Raw genomic sequence first — 16,922 nt, 5'->3', positions numbered from 1 at the left:
ATATGTATCACGTTTAGATCTACGATAATTTTCCTGGAAGATAAATTACTCGCAAGTTGACCTTCGAAAAATTCCCAAAAATATGGGGTCAGTTAAAAATTCTTCAAGACCGAACGGTTGTTCCAAAATGGATGAAATTCTCAGATTTATTACTAGAAGAGATGCTCTTTCAGAATAAGTATCACATTTAGATCTACGTTCATTTTTCTGGGAGAAACTTGATCTACGAAAAATTTCCAAAAAGATGGGGTCGGATAAAAATTCGTAAAGACAGAACAATTATACCAAGATCGATGAATTTTCGAGATTTTTGGTAAATTTCGAATAGTTGCTCTTTTAGAATATGTATCACATTCACTCCTTAACCTGTGGTTCAAATATAGACTAACGCTCTTTCAAGACACAGTTTGATTACATTACTCACAGTAGAACCCTGTGATCTCTAGTAGGATGATGATGAATTCAGATAGTTTTATAATAATTATTTTTGAAATTAAACCAAAATGCTTGTGGAACATAGGCTTATAAAGTTTTTTCTGGCCGATTTTGATGGTGACAATTCACATTGCTAATCTGCAATAGATCCGTTGTTAACTTTTTTTTAAGTCTGTCACAAACAGTGAACTGCTACAGTGTGGATATTGAAAATGAATTTGGTGCTCGAAGCCAATATTTAACGAGAAAGTGTACCTTATTTACGTAATAAGTACACAGCTAACTTTTAATGATAATTTGAAATTGTAAAAATAGTTTGCTAATTTCATGTAGATACTGTCGTCATTCTTGACATTCATTATTGCATATGGAATAATATTATTTATGTTTGTTTCTATTAATGATGAAAAATTGAGATATTTCTTATAGTAATTATACATTGGAAGCATGTAGGTATGCAGTATTCCATAATTATTTTATGGTAATGAGTCCTTCAACCAATCAATCAAATCTACGCATGATCCTTTGATTTATTTATCGATAAACTTATTAGGAGCATTTGCTAAAGAGTCTTGTATAAAGTATCTTTTTGATTCTGATAATGAACCTTTGGAGAAGAGGACGGGAAGAAAATCATAATTTTGAAATAAAAAGATTTCTTGAAACGATTAAAAAACTGTTACAAAATATTCGAAATATTCTAATCATCATAAAATCGAATACATATTTCTACTAACACAACAGTTTCCTGATGAATTAAGAATCATAAACCTTTCTGCAGAATTTTTTCGTTCCATTTTCCAGAAAATTAAACAAATGAGTTCTCAGAAAAGGTCTGTATCTTTTATAATAGGACCAATTAAATAGTTGTATCTGTCTCTGAATCCACAATTCAATAAAAACCTAAGTGCCAGTGATAATAACTGTCATTTGTTGTTGTCAAATTGATTCTCCTCCAGAGCTGGGGGAATTGGCAAGTACGGCGATGTAGCCAAGGCCAGCAAACAGGTCATGACTTATTTTCCTACTTGCCTCGCCTGGCGAGGCACAGACGAAGATAAGGCTCCGCATGGGCTATCAATTTGTAGGCTCGAATATAATAGACAATCTTTGGTCCTTGGTACATAAATAACAATTTTATTCAATGGAGGAATGAGTTATTTTTTATATTTGAATCCGAATTATAACCATTATTCCTTCCATCTCTTTGTGAAGGTGCCCATATTACCGGAGCATCCCCCAGAGCCCGAATACATTCTTGACCTCTATTTTTTCGAATTTCCCGAGACCCTTCGCATAAAGGGCCCCATCTCGGGCCTGAAATTAATCCGAAACCTTTTATAGATATTAAGGCAGGAGCCGGATGACACACCGCCAAGTTCCATTGCCTTCCACGGGCACATCGATACTTCTGTTGAGAGAGCGGGCGGCAGGCAAATGAGGCGGTGGCCCGATGGTGCGTGCCGGGGGCGGTTTGGCCGCACTCACCCTGATTAGAGCGGGGGGCCTCCCCACTTAATCACCGCCGGGATCCACACCCGGGGTGGCAACCTTGTATTCCGCTAGATTCAACTAGTGTCATTGATAGAATCTATGGCTTTCCTTATTCTATTTTCCGGCGAAGATGGGTCGGCGCTTACTTTAGGTTGTTGGAATGGACTGCCCTGTTCTACGAGAACGTTTTTTCGCGCTTGTTATTGATGCAACAGGTGTTCTGTGGTTTTTTCCTGATTTCTACTTTGAAAAATAGGGGTGTGAAGCCTGGAACTAGAACACGCTTTTAATAACCGATCAGTATTAATTCAGCCTTGACTTATACTTTAATTTCAATCGAAATTGCAGAGACTCATAAATGCATCAAAAATGCAGAAGGTGATGAAAGGTATGACATATAGAGTGAGACTTTGACTCGTACGAATATTTTAACAGTAGGTTCTTGAGGTCAAAAGAAACACTTTTTTCGTATACAAGCCATTTTAAGTTTTCATAATGAACTGTGCCACCACTGCCACCCCTGGAAACACAAAATAACCTTCAGAATAACTAGCTGAATCTGTGACCATAGTTGTATATTCAGCCAAAGTATCCAATATTTCAAATTTCACAGATATTTTTTAATTTTTAACATCAAATTACTCGAAAACAGCACATTTGGAAAATATGAAGAGTTGGGTTCTTTGAATTTTTGGTATTTTTATGGTAAGTAATGCTCATAATGAGAAAACTGGAAGATGTGAGTGATATCTTGTTTTCGAAAAAGATTCATCAAATAAATGAAAAACTATATTCCATAGAACCATTTGTGAGATAATAAAAACAAATTTTTTATGGTTTTTCAACAGCCTTTATCTTTCAAACCTAGCCTATTCGGAAAAAATGGTAAAAAAAAGTGTTTCTCTTGACTTCAAGAATCTACTGCTGAAATATTTGTACGAGTCAAAGACACAACCTGTATATTATGTCCGAAAATGTTATAGATAAAATAACGCGAATACACATGAGGTATAATATTATGCACCCATTTCTAGAAATGGGGTGTCAAATTAGGAACATTTTGATGATAAAATTCAAATCTGAAAGGAGAAAAGATACCTCGTTGAAAGTTATAATAAAGTTATAAAAATTAGCTTACCTATTAATTGTGTTACTGGGATTGTGAATTTACACTCATACATGAATACCATCATTTTCAAACTAAGTTCAACAGAAAAATATTCAATTTTCCTTCCAAAAAAGAAACTTGAAACTCTCTTCTCCTACAGTCTGACTGTAAATCTCGAAAATGGCATTAATTAATATCTCCGTATTTGAATTGAGAAGGAAACAAATATCATTGTGATGCAAGGGGCGAATGAAAATATTGAACAACCCCAAAAACACGATAACTTCTCGCAAGATGCAAAATTTGGAGCTTTATTCTCTGAAACCTTGGAGGATTTTTCAAATAGGTAGATACTCTTGGTCTAATGCTTCAAACCCAACCATTCTCCAAGAAAAACGAATCTTTCCAAAAGTATGATGATTTTAATCGCAAATGTCGGACTATTCTGTGCAGATTTTCAGGAATGGAAGATAAAATAGACAAACTCATAAGAAAATAAGTTTTGGAATGTATAACAAGAAAGCTATGGAACCTTTTAGTTAAACCATTCAAGAGGAGATCAATTAATGTGTAAGGAATTTTCAGGAAGTAGATGATATATATGTATGTGGAATGCTTTTTCCACATGAAAAGTTTTAACATCTTCTATCCTTTAACGAAGATAAAATTTCCCACTTTGCACAAACAACACAAAATGTCCCCAAAAGTAAAAACTTTGACAATTTCCTGACGATTTTGTGTAAGGTCAAGCATCATTTCTTTACTGATACGTCAAAAAACAAAAGAGATTATGCATAATATGTAAGCTAATTTATGACTCCGACATTCATTTTTCATCAATCTACAATATGTAGAGAAAGATATACACTGTGAGCGAGTTGAGTATTGACAAAACTTTATAACTCGGTATCTTATTGTTGAAAGGCAGTCTTGCGTAACAAAACAGGATATCGATTTTACTCTTTTCAATAGGTACACTCTTTTTATTCTTTTTGAATGTCGTTTTCTTCGGGTTTGATGGTCGATAGAAAATGATTTACCGAATGCTCTATTGAAATTCACAGTCAGAATTCCCTACGTATCGGTACACGAACTTAAATAATTTCCATTGGAATGAAGCCTTATTAGCCTCTTTAGAACAAATATCTGTCTATGGAAATCATTCAAAAGCAAGGAAATTGATTGCCTCATGACTGTAAGACGTTGAAGGGCTTCTTATTTTAATGTTTCATGATTGGTGGTTCAGGAATGAAAAAACATCAAGAACTCTGCAGGAGTGAGCATATAAAACATCACAGGTCATATCAAGGAAGTGAGTGAGGGGTGACCTTCAAGTTGCCCCTATGGAGAAATTTGGGTGCTAGTTACTTCATGAAATGAAGAGAAAAATCTATGCTTTTGCGATCTGGGGAAGATTCTACAGTTTCCTTGAGTGCTGTATTTCTTGTGTGTTAGTATACTTCATTCAACTTTATTTTAGCAGTCGGTTGGCCATGGAAATTTGACACATTTCACTCTGTATAGTACGAAAATGTGGGGTTATGAAGCTTGTCAAAACATTTTTGGGTTTTAAATCAACGCTATGTTGCCCGTTCTACGTAAAAGTTTCTGTTATTACGTATTTTATCACAATGTCGAATCTCTTCGGAAAATATGTGACGAACATAATTGAAGTTCATACAAACTGATTGAAGGCATACCAAATCCAGTTATTTGCATGGAAAATACAAGAGATCAGTATAATATCATAATATGCACTCGCTTGAGGAGAGTTAATGTTCGTTATCTGCTTTGGCTTACATCATTTGTAGATTTCAAAAATATGAAGATGAAATGCATATGATGCAGTGGTTGGGAATGGGTATCTCCCAAAGGAATTAACAGATAATTACAAGAATGTTAAATTCTTCAACAAAAATCATCTTGCATCAATATAAGTAAAAGGAGTTGAAGGAAGTTTCAAGTTAAGATGCAACTTCACCGTTGAACAAAAATTTCACATGAATAAACAAGTAACAGGGCAACTTGCGCGTATTTGTGGCTATTCATCTCAATACAATGATGTAATTATAATAATTAGGTATTTATTAGTACCTTAAGACATTTACATTGTATAGGACAAGTCAAATGAAAAATAGAAAAATCCATTTTAGGGAACTTATTCTCCGATGACATTTATCAAAATCCTGTAGTAAACTTTTCGCAAATTCACTCAAAAATAAAATTCTCAAATGCCACCACTTTTTTGGGTCTTCCAATAGAAGGAAATTCTTTGTCATACTCTTCATTCACAATCTTTCTGATTGTGGAAATATTCAGCTGAAATATAAGTCGTTTAGATTCAGATGAAACATTATATAAATTCTCTTACATTGAATATGTTCGCTACCGTCTGACGTATAGATTTTAGAACATCAGGGTATAACTATTTGAATGAGCGGACCTGAATTCTAAATAGCACTTCCTGAAACCCTGTCTCTTCTTTCAATTACTTTCGGCATTTTCGAATTTTCGTAATAAAAATTGATATTAGTTGTGGCAACGGCGTCATGACATTAATGACATTTCATGAGTGCCAACCTAACTTCGTTCTAGTTACAAAAACTTGAGAAAATTATTTCATGGCCAACCGACTGCTAAAATGAATTTGAATGAAGTATAGAGCTAGTATTTTGATTTCCTGTTGATGCTTCTCTTTTGATTTTTCATGTCTGATTAATGAAGAATATAATTTAAGCATTCCCACACACTCGTTAAACCATAGGGGTGACTTTCTTTCTGCCTGAATAAAACTTATCAGGTGAGTATATCATTATTTGATCTGCAATGATGTACCACGAAATTTTTCCATGTTCCGCACGTTATACAAGCAGATCGGTCGAATTTTTCCACCCTGCAAGCATGTAAGTGGACCTGCAAACACAAACATCCCCAAAACTAATCTGATATTTCAGTCCCGGAGCACGGACCGTTTACATGGCCGAGTCCGGCGACACATGGCGGTCGCGTGTCTCAAGCCCACCAAGTGCCACGTGACGTCGGGGGGCTCATCTGCGACGTGGGGCTTCTCGACTACGACCCAGCTGCCGCCCGCAAACTATTTTCCTGCTGCACTATCACATTAAATCGAAATTTATGATAGAGTGTATGATGCAGTGGTATACGTTTTAGTCGCTGAAATTACGGTTGAAAAGTGCTGCAAGTAGGTGCAGTTTAAGGGATGTTAATGGGTGTTTATATGGGGGACGGTTGCGTTTTCAGATGATGACCTTAAATTTTGATGTATGAATAGTACTGGTAAAAATTTAACACAAAGTTAATTTTCATAATACGGTAATCAGATTGAGTATATCAGATTTCAATTTCTAAATCGAAATGACAATTTCCTTGTGAGACTTTGTTCTTCCGTAGATAATAAACATCCGAACAGTTTTCTGAAACATCTGAATCCTTGTCAAATAGAACGCTCTTTGCAGGATATTGTCCTGCAACTTCATTTAACTTGATAATACTTATTATAGGCAGTAGACGTTTATCGTTAATCCCTCAAAAAATATATGCTCTTGTACCAGGATATATTGAAAAATTTTTCGCCTACTATAGAACCAACAATTTCAATGTCAAAATATTTTATTACTCAACATATTCTCCTCTTAATTGGATGAATTTATTACAGCGAACCTGCAACGTCTCTAGACCTTTCAAAGAAAATGTTTCTTCTTGCTCTGCAAACCAAACCTCCACAGCTTTTATTACCTCCTCGTTGGAAGAAAATTTACGACCTCTTGAACTCTTTTCAATTGAGAAAAGAGCTGATAGTCGGATGGAGCCAAATCTGGTGAATAAGGGGGGTGTACCTACTAGTAATTCAAACCCTAAATCACGAATGTTCTGCATGGCAACATGAGATTTGTGTGCAGGGGCGTTGTCCTGCAAAACAAAACACCTTTGGGTATCTTTCCGCGTCTTTTCTCTTCAATTTTTCCCGTAGAGTGGTCAGTAATGTCGAATAGTAATCTCCGGTTATTGTTCTACCCTTATCTAAAAAATCAATCATGATAACTCCATGGCAATCCCAAAAACAAGAACTTCTCCAGCAGATTTTTGGACACGAAAATTCTTAGGTCTTGGGGAACCAGAGTGTCGCCATTCCATCGATTGTTGCTTTGTTTCTGGATCGTAGAAATGTACCCAAGACTCATCCGTAGTAACAATTCGGTTTAAGAAGTCTACATCGTTTTCAAATCGAGCACAGATCGAACGCGATGCTTCACCCTTGCACGCTTTTGGTCAACATTCAAACAGTGCTTCAGATATCCGTTTTAGCACAATTCGACGGTCTGATAAAATCATGTCATGAACTGCATCGATATTCTCGGGAATTGACACAGAAACTGGCCTTCCCGATTGGTCATCATCTTCAATGGAAAATTCACCTCTTTTGAAGCTTGCAGTCCAATTTTTCACGGTCGCATACGACGGTCATTGATCACCAAGGGTATTGAACATATCCTCGTTAATCTGCTTACATCTTAACCCTTTTAAATACCAATACATGATGATGGCTCTATACTCCAATTTTTCGATTTTCACAATTTCGGTGGAGATTTTCTTTCTTTTAATTCATTGCGTAATTCTGGTTTACTTTTTTAATCGCAAACTTCACACTGACACTTCTAATGGGTTATTGTCCGTTGCTATGGTAACGCAATATTTTTTTTATGCATGGAACTGGTCTAGGCTAACTAGATATCAATACATCCTCGTACATAGGACCATTATCTAAAGGAAGTGCGTTAAGTTGATAGAAATTTCCTAAATGTGAAATACGAGACAGTGTTATTACTTCACACCCATGTTTTATGGGACTATAATAATCATTAGGGAATAGTAAACATCTGAAGGAGTTTTTCTTGTCCTGCACCTTTTAATACATAATTAGGGCTAAAAAAATTGGCTTCCTAGTCAAGTGGTATAAAGCCAAACCACAACCACTTGAAGACGGCTGTGGTCAAACGAACCGCGCTCATAATTTCCATGGAAGGATATGTTCCCTGCCACTTCATTCAATTTATTACTACTTATGTCGGCACTAAGCGCCTATCGTAAATCCTTCCAAGAAATGCACGTGTACGCAGTTTTTGTTTGTGGCAATTGAACCCATTAACTAAAGGACATGCGTCCACATAAATTCCTTGGATGTGAAGTAGGAGACCCTGCTTTTTGTATGTTTTATAGGGAAATTTTTATTACAATATCACACCAGATCCGAATTTTATTTCCCTCGCCATTTGTAACATTGGAAGTGATTGATAGAGCAATTAGATTTGGGCTAGGATTTATTAAACAATAATAATTGTCATGACGCATCCATGAAAATTAAAGATTTGACTATTTTCATTGAATTACCTTTCACAAATTTCAACGTCTTTGTCCTTCCTTGAATTTCACAAAATAAACTCTCTGATTTCTCTTCTATTCGTATGCTTAGCAACCAAATTTGTTGTGCATTTCACATCTTCAAATTTATTTTTTCTTGTTTCACCATTACCTCCTTTAATTTCAACAATATCATGGCATAACAACATAAAACTTTCAAATCCATTTGTCCGGAGAGTATAAACCCGATAAGAGATAAACAACTAATTTTTTTCAAGCCTCGTCAAACAGTGGGTTACGAAGTCATCCGCCCCACAAAGGGCCAAACTGAGCCTCTCCACATCCTCATTCAGAAGGATTCATCAGATGCTGATTGTGATAATCTGCATCGCACACAGGACGACAAAGTGAGTGAAAGAATAACTACGGGCGAAGGAGTGTCGAGAGTTTGCTTTGTGAAAATCTGCCCTGAAAACCGTGGCTCACGCATCCCCTTTCAGGTCTTTTCAATCTGCAACAGTAACAAACAGCCCTCTTGATAGACGTACGTTCGGTCACGCGTTTCTAAATACCATCCCATTGACATCTACTTATCAGCTGGGCGTGCACGTTTCGGTACTCACGTTTATATGTCGTTTGAAAATTGTTGGTTTGCAGATAATTTTCGGTTTTCTACGTAACGTGTAATTGTGGTCTGTGGGAGACGAGAATCAGAGACTACAGCGTGGTCAAAGCTCAGGGTTATTATTGAATGAACGCAATCCACTGCGATATTTAGGGGTTGATACGTTGAGTGATGTAAATTCGTTTTTTTTTTTGTGTTTGGTTGTGTTAAATCAAGTCTCAAACTTTCAGAATCTGTAGTCAGTATATATACTTCATTCAATTTTATTTTAGCAGTCGGTTGGCCATGGAAATTTGACACATTTCACTCTGTATAGTACGAAAATGTGGGGTTATGAAACTTGTCAAAACATTTTTGGGTTTTAAATCAACGCTATGTTGCCCGTTCTACGTAAAAGTTTCTGTTATTAAGTATTTTATCACAATGTCAAATCTCTTCGGAAAATATGTGACGAACATAAATGAAGTTTATACAAACTGTTTGAAGGCATACCAAATCCAGTTATTTGCATGGAAAATACACAAGATCAGTATAATATCATAATATGCACTAGCTTGAGGAGAGTAAATGTTCGTTATCTTCTGTGGCATACATCATTTGTAGATTTCAAAAATATTAACCCGAAGATGAAATGCATATGATGCAAGTGGATGGGAATGGATATCTCCCGAAGGAATTAACAGATAATTACAAGAATGTTAAATTCTTCAACAAAAATCATCTTGCATCAATATAAGTGAAAAGAATTGAAGGAAGTTTCAAGTTAAGATGAACTTGACCTTTGAACAAAAATTTCACATGGATAAATAAGCAACAGGGCAACTTGCGCGTATTTGTGGCTATTCATCTTAATACATTGATGTAATAATAATAATTATAGGTATTTATTACTACCTTAAGACATTTACATTGTATAGGACAAGTCAAATGAAAAATAGAAAAATCCATTTTAGGCAACTTATTCTCCGATGACATTTATCGAAAATCCTGTAGTAAACTTTTAGCATTAATTCGATCAAATATAAAATTCTCAAATACCGCCACTTTTTTGGTTCTTCCAATAGAAGGAAATTCTTTGTCATCATTCACAATCTTTCTGATTGTGGAAATATTCAGCTGAAATATAAGTCGTTTAGATTCAGATGAAACATTATATAAATTCTCTTACATTTTGAATATATTCGCTACCGTCTGACGTATTGTGAATTTTAGAATATCAGGGTATAACTATTTGAATGAGCGGACCTGAATTCTAGCACTTTCTGAAACCCTGTCTCTTTTTTCAATCACTTTCGGCATTTTCGTAATATTAATTGATATAAGTTGTGGCAACGGCGTTATGACATTAACGACATTTCATGAATGCCAACCTAACTTCGTTCTAGTTACAAAAACTTGAGAAATGTATTTCATGGCCAACCGACTGCTAAAATAAATCTGAATGAAGTATAGAAATAGAAAAAAATTATCTATAGGTGCGTAGCGTGAGTCGAGTAGGCTGGAAATGCCATCGAAGTTAAATTAACTTAGTAGGCGGATATAATAAAAAATAATTCATAGATAACCATAGAAGGTTCGCTCAACTTTATTTCTATCAGTTTTCTGGTATCTAAGGAAAAACATTTTTTTTCATGTGCCATTTTTAGGGGGATGTACCTATCTAAGCAGAGGCTAAAAAGAAAAGTTATATCAAAGAGTAACCAACTCTTTGGTTATATGAAAGACCTACCCTATTTTTGACAAGGATTCATCCTTTGAATTTTTTCGCCACTATTCATTTACACCCTATATATTTGTTATGATGAGAAAACAAAACGATTATACTCCACTCTATTATTGAGTAATCTGATTGGTGATCTGTCATATTGGTAGATTGACAGTTGTGTTATGTATTCGTTCTGAAAAGAACGTTCGAAAGAAGAAAAATTCATTTTAATTTCAAAAAAGTTTGCCCCGGGTGAGGATCGAACTCACGACCTTAAGATTATGAGACTTACGCGCTACCTACTGCGCTACCGAGGCCACGTTAATTTGGATAAGAGAACAGAATTTCCACACAGGGAACAACCCTGGGAAACCCTACTTTATGATATTTATCAGACACTTCCAGGACCAAAGAGACACCTGCATTTGCATTATTCTATTGTCTATGTACATCTCCAAAGTTTGCCTGAGAACATTGCCTTACAAAATTATTCACCTATAAAATTCTCCCCTCGCTTTTCCTGGCAAAATTTACCATGTTTTAACAAAGTATAGCAGAAAACTTCGCTGACGAGAATTTTTATAACAGTGACATACAATTAATTGGATATACAGGGTGAGTCTTTGACTCGTTTTCTTAATGACCTTTGCCACCCCTGGAAAAACAAAATTTCCTTCTGAATAACTAGCTAAATCTGTGACACTACACATCTGTGGATCTTTTAAACAGAGTTGTATTCAGCCAAAATACCCAATGTTCAAATCTCACAAATAGGTACCTACTTTTAAATTTTTGAACATCAAATTACTCGAAAACGGCGCATTATACGAAAAAATATGAAGAATACTTTTATTTTACAAAACAAATATTCATTGAATAGCGTACCTACAACATTAGTTTCAAGAGCTGGGTTGGTTCAATTTTTGGTATTGTTTGTACGTAATGGTCCTAATGAGAAAACTGGAAGACGTGGATGATATCTTGTATTTGAAAAAGGTTCATCAAATAAATGGAAAACTATATCCTGAAATTCATTTCATTCGATAACACCGTTTGTGAGATACAACTAAAAATAACATTTTTCTATGGTTTTTCAGCAGCCTGTATCTTTTAAACCGAGCTGATTCGGAAAAAATGTTAAAGGAAAAAAGTGTTTCTTTTGACCTTATGAATCTATTGGAAATATTCATACAAGCCAATGGTTCACCATTTTTTCATTTATCTTTCTTTGTGTATGTTGAAGTTTGGCTGTGTATTTTATGTATGTATTTTAAATTGGACATCAATCTCTTTTCTCATCATCTGTTTAAACTTTTTTCATCAAACCGCCGCATCATGTAGAACCCCCAAAAATAAAGCGAAATTGGGATTCATTTGAGCAATTTGACGAACATATTCGTCCGATATATTAAGAGCGAGGGTGTAAGCTATACATCTATAGAACAAGTGAACGCTACCGGGAGAAAATGCCCTCCCGGATAATGCGGGGATCAGTAAGCCGACATTACAGGGCTTCAATCATGCAGTTTCGGGCGAGGGAAGCCTTTGTTGCTAAAAGTCAGCAGGTTTTGTTTGATTAGAAAAGCACCGAACATTTTGTCCCTAATCAGGGCCGATGAATGAGAGCGTTCGAAGGGTTTTCCACCCCCCTTTTCGCGGACACGGCCGACAGATTGAACGGGAAGGAAGTGAATTAGAACGGGACCATTCTTTGTCTGAAAGAGGTTTATCTGGCCGTCTAGAAAATTGGGATTTCTCCTGACAGATTAACATCTGCGCTGACGCCTTGTTGTTGCGGTGCTAATTGGTGGCGATTAGGAAATTTTCGCGGTTATTCGCACGCTGGATCTTGTTTTGTTCTAGGGGTGGAAACGATAAATTATCATTTTGTAATGCGTGTTGCTGATTGATCATTTTCATATTTTTTCTGGGAAATATTCAAATAAGTCTTTAGAAGTTAAATGGTAGAAACTTCTAGAGCCACTAAAGTTAAACCTTCAGCTAGAAGATTGTAAGCTATAAGGGGGTTGCATTGCACTGCGACCTTAAGATCTATCTTGTCTCCTATCAGAGCTATGGCCTATACCTTATCTACCTCTCGCCCTCCAGTCAGTAGGTGCTTCCTAAGGAGGCAAAAGCTCTGAGGAATCTTGTAAAGCATACTCCTCTCCATATATATACTCCATTTACATTTATTTTAGCATTTGGTTAGCCATGAAATAATTTTCTCAAGTTTTTGTAACTAGAACGGAGTAAGGTTGGCACTCAACTAATATCAATTTTTATTACGAAAATGCCGAAAGTGATTGAAAAAAGAGACAGGGTTTCAGGAAGTGCTATTTGGAATTCAGGTCCGCTCATTCAAATAGTTATACCCTTTTATTCTAAAATCTACAATACTAGACGGTAGCGAACATATTCAATGTCAGAGAATTTATATTATGTTTCATCTGAATCTATTTAAATGACTTATATTTCAGCTGAATATTTCCACAATCAGAAAGATTGTGAATGAAGAGGATGACAAAGAATTTCCTTCTATTGGGAGACCCAAAAAAGTGGTGGCATTTGAGAATTTTATGTTTGAGGGAAGTAATGCGAAAAGTTTACTACAGGATTTTCGATGAATGTCATCGTAGAATAGGTTCCCGAAAATTGATTTTTGTATTTCTCATTTGACTTGTCCTATACATTGTAAATGTCTTAAGGTACCAATGAATACCTAATTATTATTATTATATCAATGTATTAAGATGAACAGCCACAAATACGCGCCAGTTGTCCTGTTGATTGTTAATTTATGTGAAATTTTTGTTCGAAGGTGAAGTTCATCTTGACTTGGAACTAATTCCTTTTACTTATATTGATGCAAGATGATTTTTGTTGAGGAATTTAACATTCTTGTAATTATCTGTTAAATCCTTCGGGAGATACCATTTCCCAACCACTGCATCATATGCATTTCATCTTCGGGTTAATATTTTTGAAATCTACAACTGATGTAACGTATTCAAACTTTAGCCAAAGAAAATAACGAACATTAACTTTCCTCAAGCTAGTGCATATTATGATATTATACTGATCTCTTGTATTTTCCATGCAAATACCTGGATTTGGTATGCCTTCAATCAGTTTGTATAAACTTCAATTATGTTCGTCTTACATATTTTCCGAAGAGATTCGACATTGTGATAAAAAACGTAATAACAGAAACTTTTACGTAGAACGGGCAACATAGCGTTGATTTAAAACTCAAAAATGTTTTAACAAGCGTCATAACCCCACATTTTCGTACTATACAGAGTGAAATGTGTCAAATTTCCATGGCCAACCGACTGCTAAAATAAAAATGAATGGAGTATAGGCACGGTGGATATAGTAATAGTAAACTCATTTATAGTTTTGGTCGTCTTTTTGCGATACCTCCAATGGCCCCAAACAACGAACAAAAGATTTTCCAATATCACATTGAGTTGTACAATTAATGAAAATACTTGGGAAATAATTGCCCAATCCCATCATCTTGCAAGTGCCATATTGTAGACCCATTTAGTCCAATACCTATACGATTCAGTCTAATAAAAAAAAGAGAAATCGGATGTACTTAGCTAGACGACGCTTTTATTTCCTATTATGTGAGTGTTACATTCGGACCACCTGTCGCACTCAGAGTTACCTGTTACCCATTGATGTTTTCAATGAGTCCAATATCGAAGGGGAAACGTCAGAAATCAGCTTCAGCCATCTGGTGTCCTTTGTCGTTTCTACTTTTCACATAATGGCTGTTATCATGGATTCGAAATGCACTCATAAAGACTATTGCGGGGGACATCCCTGGTACTTTCGCTCGAAATCGATAGTTTGGGGAGTTGAAATTGGCGATTGAGTTTTTTTCTGAAGCTCTTCGAGAGACACAGTCACCTGACCAGCTGATAATAGTCCTAATAGTATAGTATACCATTATTTGTGATCTTATACTGTTGAATTGGTTCTTTCCTTTGCTCATTGTTATCTTGATAACTTGTTACTCTTGGTTTTATCACTTGAAAGTATGACATCCTTTGGACTGGAGAACAAGGAAAAAAGAATATTTTTCCACTTTATACACTGCGCAAAAAAATTAACGCACATTCTGAAAATCTCAATTTTAATGAAAGTTAACTCTACATTGACTTTATAACTTATTTTTATGTCCTCTCGGGAAGATTTCGAACGAAACAAGACACATTAAATGTAAGAAAAATTCAGGATTTCACCGAAGAAGATAAATGAACAATTTTCAAAATATTGAAATGCTGATAAGTGATTTAATACTTGGTATTTCCACCCCTTGCGTTAATTACAGCTCAGCAACGACGGTTCATACTCAAAATGAGTGATCTTAAAATGTTCTGATCTAATCCTTCCCAGATTTCTCCGAGTTGGATTCCTAAGTCCTAAGAATAGCTGGATGATTTTCTGAACTTCTCAGCCTTCTATTAAGGTTGTCCTAAACCTGCTCAATCCGATTGAGATCTGGACTTCTTGCTGGCCATTCCATTCGAGAGACTTCAACCTCTTCAAGGTACTCCTGAACGATGCGCGCACGATGGGGTCTGGCATTATCGTCCATAAAAATGAAATTTTCACCAATGTATGGGGCAAATGGCACTACATGCTCTTCAAGAATGTTCCTTATATACCTACTTATCAGCATTCATAGCTCCATTATCAACGACCACTAGGTCTGTGCGAGCAGTCAAAGATATTCCATCCCATACCATAATCGATCTTCCCCCGAAACCAGTAGTAGGTATTCAGGAAATTGCACTGAGCATATCTTTCATGTGGACTTCTGTATACAAGGGAACGTCGATCACAATGGTAGAGGCAGAATCTAGACTCATCTGTGAAGAGAACTCTTCCCAATCGTCATCTTCCCAATGGATATGCTCTCTCGCAAAATCCAAACGCTCCCTTCGATGGGCTGGGGTAAGAGCTGAGCCTCTTGCCGCGACACGAGGCCTTAAATCATATTCTCTGAGGCGATTTCTTATTGTCTGAGTGCTAATTTGCACCTCATGAGTTTGCTCAAGCTGAATTTGAAGGAGGCGAGCGGTTGCAAACCGTTGTCTCAACGAAGAAACTCTCAAGTAACGTTCTTGAATGGCAGTTGTTAGCCGTGGTCTACCCTGTCCTGGTCTTCGGATATTCATACCTGTCTCCCTGAATCGCTTCAACATTCTTGACACACTTGTATGGGAAACTCCAAACCTTTCTGCAATTCTTGTGTATTTCCACCTTTCTTCTCGCAAAACTACCGCTTGGGCACATTCCTCTTGGGTCAAATTGCGTGTTTCGCGTTGCATAGCGATCGAGTGTAGAAAATCAAACGAAAGAAAAACTATTGATCACTAGAATTGATCGAGAACAACTGATTTTAGAATGGAGCCAATACATTCAAAATCTGATAATATCATCTTTTTTTATTCCTGCTGGGAAAAAACATCTGTATTGAAGAAAACCGTTGAAAGTGGATAACATATGCATGCATAATTCTGATAAAAATAATTATCATTGAGAACACCTTCAGTTGTAAAATAATTTTGAGATTTTCATAATGTGCGTTAATTTTTTTGCGCAGTGTATTTTGAAATATGCAGTTCACAAAACACCCTTCCTCCTTCTTTACCCATCTTTCTGGCTAGGAAGACAAAGATTGGTGACATTTCCTACGTCATATTCAAGACTTTGAAGTGCTGTCGAAGTAAAGATATGAAAATTTGGTTTGTGTAATTTTACTTAACATGTTGTTGTGTTTTTGTTTCTTTTATCTACAAGAAATAGTAGTATAACTTCGAATGGGTATTCAATTCATCAAATACCTATATCTACAACATCTATTCAACATGATTTAAGGTCTCCCTTGGAAAGGATTTTCTTTTAAACTTTTGTTACTCCAAGATCTTGAGAAGAGAGCTGAAGACTAATACATATAGTGGATGAGTCCTATTTCTCTATCTCAGTTCATTTAAAAACTACAAGTGGGTGGTGTAGCTTTGGATAGAATCTACACCAAACATGTATAACTCGCTAACTAACTATAGATCTTTTCGTTTGCATAAAAAGTGTAGCACTTTTCTACACTCAATTTGATTTACACCAGTGTAGAGAAAGTGTAGTTTATCTACACATAG

The 16,922-nt window shown here is 35.9% G+C and overlaps 1 protein-coding gene and 1 non-coding gene across 3 annotated transcripts in view; both read right to left on the bottom strand.

The window, feature by feature from the left end:
- Positions 1 to 16,922, bottom strand: part of LOC123312166 (LIM/homeobox protein Lhx3) — a 39,025-nt gene that overhangs the window by 12,378 nt on the left and 9,725 nt on the right. The gene's annotated exons all lie outside the window — the stretch shown is intronic.
- Trnam-cau lies at positions 10,991 to 11,063 on the bottom strand. Its single transcript has one exon. It is a non-coding gene; the product is annotated as a tRNA-Met (tRNA).

This window comes from Coccinella septempunctata, chromosome 4, assembly GCF_907165205.1.
Source record: "Coccinella septempunctata chromosome 4, icCocSept1.1, whole genome shotgun sequence".
Classification (NCBI taxonomy): Eukaryota; Metazoa; Arthropoda; class Insecta; order Coleoptera; family Coccinellidae; genus Coccinella; species Coccinella septempunctata.
Note: the sequence above shows the minus strand (reverse complement) of the source record. Positions and strands in the feature narration are given on the sequence as shown.